This window comes from Aplysia californica, unplaced genomic scaffold (assembly GCF_000002075.1).
Source record: "Aplysia californica isolate F4 #8 unplaced genomic scaffold, AplCal3.0 scaffold00218, whole genome shotgun sequence".
Classification (NCBI taxonomy): Eukaryota; Metazoa; Mollusca; class Gastropoda; order Aplysiida; family Aplysiidae; genus Aplysia; species Aplysia californica.
In genome coordinates this window covers 370,205-375,741 of record NW_004797488.1, presented here as the reverse complement: position 1 = coordinate 375,741, position 5,537 = coordinate 370,205, and the positions used below count along the sequence as shown (strand labels likewise).

Genomic DNA, 5,537 nt, shown 5'->3' with positions numbered 1-5,537 from the left:
GGGGGGGGCAATTTTTCGTTGTTGGTAGTTTAACAACTAAAGACAGTAAAATTCAAGCTTTACGCAACATCGTTGTTTCTACGTCGTAGCAGTCACACAGTCAAACACAGCAACAGTTTCCCATTTCTGAGTAGGAGAGGTTCTTTTATTAGCTCGGCAGCCTTTGTGTTCGATGAAATATAATCTATAAAGCCGATTAGGACGATGTTACGCCCTTTCCCCATCCCCACCACCCTTTTTTTTGTCTTTTTTTCCCAAAGGAGACAAAAGAAAAAAGTGAAAGTAGACAAAGTAATCGCCGACTTTTGATTGGAATACAACTCTATAAGGACCTAAATTTCTGCCTACCTACTTGTGGGATAAAGGTACTTTAATATACGGAAATATACTTTGTACCCAAGGTCGAAAATTGCTCCTCTTTTGTGCAATTGATATAGCTTAATTCCGATGGCATTTTTTTTAGAAAGAGAAGTGGTGAAGATTCTGCGGTCACCAATTCTTAATTTTGCAATGTACGAATCTGAAGCCGTAATTATTTGCATGATACAAGGGATTTATGACCAATAAAACACAAATATATGAAGTAGAAGACAATAGGAAACATGTTACAAAACAACTATTTTCTGTGATCAACAAAGCCGATAGACATTTAAGTGACGCATATTAGTTTTTGCTTGCCTTTACCAGCGTTATCCTCTCTTCTTCGCATGTCCCCTTATGTAAATGTCATCAGGCTGTATTCACAAAGCTCGTCTCACGTCACACAGACGCCAGTGGCAGCTATGGCCTGTGACGCAGTTATAATAAACCTCCAGAGGCGACCACAGATTTAGTACAGGTAGCTTGCCTGCCTACATTGATCGGCGGAACAAAGTGCTACATTGTATCAGAGTGTGGTAGGCTGCTCAAACGGTAAAAAGTTTCTTTTATTTATGCGTTTTCTATTTATGTGTGTACTGCAAGAGATCTGAGCATTTTGTGACACAAGACCAAGTTTCTTTTTATGTCCTGGTTGTTTCTAAAGTGCACTTTTTTCTTTAAACAAAAAGAAAAACAAGCCAACTGGAAATAACGTCAATTTTAAAAACAATTGAACGATTATTACTATCGTAAGTGTGCCGTGGATTTCTAGACTGGAAATTATAGTTATTCTCTCTTAACCTACTCCGGGGGGGGGGGGGCAAAGAGAGAGAGAGAGAGAGAGAGAGAGAGAGAGAGAGAGAGAGAGAGAGAGAGAGAGAGAGAGAGAGAGAGGGAGGGAGGGAGGGAGCTAGAAAGGCAGAGAAAGAAAGAGAAGAAAGAAAAAGAGGGGGGAGATTCAGGCTTAGCAGTATGGCGTCCTCTCTCCGTAAGCAACTGTACTTTCGATCTTGGCAGACATCGACAAATCGACTGATTGCAATACCTCTGGCTTCGCTCTGTCGCCATACCTGTCAAATTGCGCTCTCACAAGGGAGGCCATTGGCACGTTACGCGAAGCTGTGAGCTCCCCATGGCCTCCCAATAAAACGTCCTAACAGCCAGCGGTTTATAATGGTGTTAGCGTGCGGATGAAAACACTGTGGACAAAACTGTCTCTGGATGGACTTCTCTTCCTGTGAATGATACCAGAATGTCTTTGTGAGGGTTTGTCTTTTCTTTGATTGTTTTCTTTATCTACTGTAACAGACTTAATTATTACTGCGTATAACCGTTGCCTCCCTTTAATCTAAAGACATATATTCTCATATTTTCCCCAGGTGTCAACAGAAGAAGAAGAATAAGTGGAGTCGTTTTTAAGTTTTTATCTAATATTTTTTTAAGGAGGTGGGGTGGGGGGGTGTCAAGATCTGCAGCATTTTAGCATCATTGATTAAGAAAACATGCATTTAGTTATAGCTAGTCAGTTTCCAGAAAGTTGTTTATTCTGTGAATATCGTTTAACCTTTAACCTTTTATTGTATTCGATGTACAACTTTTCTCTATAACAGAACTTCCGTAATTTACATGTAATAATGAGTCCACGTTACACAATGACACGTACTTACAAGTGGCAACATTTCCCACGATTGTTCATCAAAAAATACATCGCTGACATCTGGCTCTAGCCATGTATGAGGGTGAACATTGATTTGTCTTAAAATTGAAAAAAAAAAAACAGAATTGCTCAAAATTCTGTGCACACTGCTCTTTTAATAACGTAAAGCATCATTGACTCAAACTGCAGCTGTTTGTTAAAATCTAATTTGGTGGATACACGGTTACCGCCGGACACCGACGCACTCATCTTTCTTGTCCATTCTCAGGGGGATTTGACTAATAACACAGGATAATTCTGTGGTAGCCACGTGATCCATGTTGAGAAGGATTAGAAAATAATTTAAAAAAAAAAAAAAAAAGTATTCAGAGAAAATCGGCGGGGCTAAAACAGTTCGGGAAATGATGAGACCTCGAGTACGAGTAAAAATTACGATTAAGACCCTGTCTCCTGACAAACGCCAAATTAAACCGATTTATTGTCATCGCGCGGTCATTCACCCTCACCTAAATGTGTTAATGAAGAATGAGAATTTGCTTGACGTAGGGCCTAGGCCTTATAAAAACATGATAATAGTTTATATTGGAACATAATCGAAAAACGAAAATTTTAGTGCGTGGTGTCAATTTGGTGTCATTAATAAAAACGAAAAAAAGATTATGTCACTTACGGCCGTCAAAATGTAATTATAAAACGGGATATTTGATGGAATGCGAATTCCAGGAAAATACACGACGTGAGTATAGGCTACAATGTAGGTGGAACATATCTAGAAGCTGTGTAAAACCTGAGCCACTCTGTGTTACAAGAGGAAATGCAACGAGCCTGCATCCTTTGAACCTTTCATCTTTTTAACACCATTCAATCTACTTTTAGTGTAGCATCAGTTTCCATTACGTCAGAAATTATGTAAGAATGAAGGAATTGAGCTTACGGAAAATGGGAAATAATTAATTGACCTGTAGAGGCATGATTTTTTATTATGAAGGTCACACACAAAATGCAGAAGAATTGAAGAAGAGGAAATGTCTGTTGATTCAAACTGAGGGCGACGTAGCTGTAAAACACTAAAAGACTTATTCTCGTACTTTTTGGCCCCGTTATTAATGCGTATATTTTAAAAAATTGTTGGTAGGGATATTTTAAGAAGTTTATCAAGTTCAGAAAACAGTAAGGGTAACAAAAATGTAGCAATCTGAAGGATTCGAGATTCCTGTTCCAATTTCGGCAAATCCAGGCCCCTTTATTGTGCCTCTATAGCTCCCAGTTGGTCTTCCTCGTTTTCTTTTTTCAATTGGTTTCCAGTAGCATGTCTGATAGGGCAATCTTTTCTTCGGCATTCAAAGAACGAGTCCTAGATATCTCCAACTCTTTTTAATGATTGTGTTGATATCTCTATTCCAGCTCTTTCCAACACTTCATTATATGTAATAAATTCGTTCCAATTTATTAGTAAAATTATTCGTAAACATTTTGTTTGGAAGCTTTTTAATTTTGGTTGAATTGTTTTGTTTGTTTTCCAAATCAAACAAAAAACAATGAAAAATTCACCCGTCACCTTCCTGTGTTGCCGTTTTGGTGCTCTTTAAAATATTTCACCTGAGTTGTTAACTGCATTAATTGAAGAAGATTAGAAGCTGAGAACAAGTTTCTTACTGTCTAAAGCTAATTAACACACTTCATGGGGAAAACTGCAAAGCAAACAGTGAATAAGAATCTGCATGGCTGAAAATGGAGAATTACGAGCTTTGACATCAGCAAAGGATTACATACTAATAATAGTGTTTTCAAAATTCGTTTCACAACTTATCCTCAAATATCTCTTTAACGGGTCACCCATAGTAGTTTGTATCTATTTGTCTTTACTTAATCTTATGTTTTCCACTACAACTGAGATTAGATTTTTTTAAAGGCTTTCTTCACAAATCATACTGCAATTCTCAGTTCGCGCGAAAAATGAAGTGTTCACAGAACTACTTCCGCTTCTCAGACATACTTTGCTTACGTAATTAGCCTACGTTAGAGATCCCCAATGACATTTATTAGTGGTAAAACGTTAACCCGCACATTAATACGATCACATGAAAAATGGCAAGTGAAATTGTGAAAAATTTCTCTCCATACTTTATAATTAGACTGGTGAGAAGCAGTATGATGGTGATGAGGAATTATAATCGCATACAACGGCGGAAAGGTGGCTTGTTGTGTTGCCGTCATTCTTAGTTTTATTTGATACCGGTAAGACTGCGATTCTTCAAACATTCTTCGTAAAAGCTTTAAGCTTTTTCCTGCATCATTCACTGCACTGAATGTTATTAAAACCTGGGTTCCATAAGTATAGTGTTGTGATTTTAGAAGAAATAAGATGGATTGCTTTAAAAATTGCTATTGTCCCAGCTCATAGGATTTAGCCTTTTGAAGTCTGTAAAACCGTCGACAGGGATTTTTTTTCTGAATACATGAAGGAATTATCATGAATACAGAGCATAGGTGGTTTAAAGAATAATCATCAGTTCAGACAAATTGATATAGGTTTAGCATTGTGCAAAAGCTGGAGATTCTGTGTCCCATAGTTGGGGAAATGTTTTATACCAAGTTGCGCCATAAATTTTTGACTGCTATTTAGGCTGTGATTTCATATCCTCTCCTTTCACCGAAATAACTAAGTCCTCCACTAATGAACGATACCTCCCAGTTTTGCAAGCACTACTTTAAGCTATAAGTTCAGGGGACAACATCTGTTTCCGTGAGGATTCAAGTTCATGACCTGTCTTGTGTCTTTCCCGCGGTCATTTTGGAGTTCATGCCTCTTTTGCGTCCATTGTCTCTTCTGGTCTTCTTCTTCCTATTGCTTTTTTCGACTGATCCATTGCCCAAGTTTTCAATTATCAACACCCTCATTGCTAAGATGCGTTCATCAACGTTTGTACAGACAAGATAAAAAGTTTATTCAAGGCAAACTAAAACAAAGCCGTTGTATTTCTACATTTAACCCTATCCGAACGTTGTGTTTTACTATCGTATCCATACAACGTGGGGAACTCTGTGCCACGACTTTCCAAAGAGGAAATGGCCCGCTAATTGATCCGTACTCTTTGCATAGCAGTCTGTCAAAATGATTTTTTGAGAAATACTGAAAGCTTCACAGAGATTTTCGTACTAGAAATATTCTAAAATGTGAAAAATACAAACCATGGGGTTACAAAATAACCCCAGGGCGTACGGATAGGGTTAATGAGAAAACAGAATCGCACAGTGGTAATTACACCTCTTTATACTTCACTTGTGGACAAAGGGGCAGAGAAGCTGTTGTAGAGAATACAAGCGTGTATACATCTGCACAGCAGGGAAGAGGTTAATGGTGTTTGGCCAATGTGTGTGAGGGGATTCTCCGAAAACATGTAGCTATGGAATTCAAAACAAAGACAGCCAAACATTTTTATACCTTTGGCCCACTACGAGTCCATTTTTTCGAAACAGAAAACAATGTCTCAACACGAGACAGCGGCGTGTTTGTGAT

The 5,537-nt window shown here is 38.1% G+C and overlaps 1 protein-coding gene across 2 annotated transcripts in view; it reads left to right on the top strand.

The window, feature by feature from the left end:
• Positions 1 to 1,283: 1,283 nt before the first annotated feature.
• Positions 1,284 to 5,537, top strand: part of LOC101846655 — a 77,985-nt gene continuing 73,731 nt past the window's right edge. The window contains exon 1 of one of the 2 annotated variants that reach the window (XM_005099582.3): positions 1,284 to 1,620. The gene's annotated coding sequence lies outside the window, so the exon portion shown is untranslated. Of the gene's footprint in view, positions 1,627 to 5,537 lie in introns of both variants that reach the window. The other variant, XM_035970091.1, reaches the window with a different exon arrangement.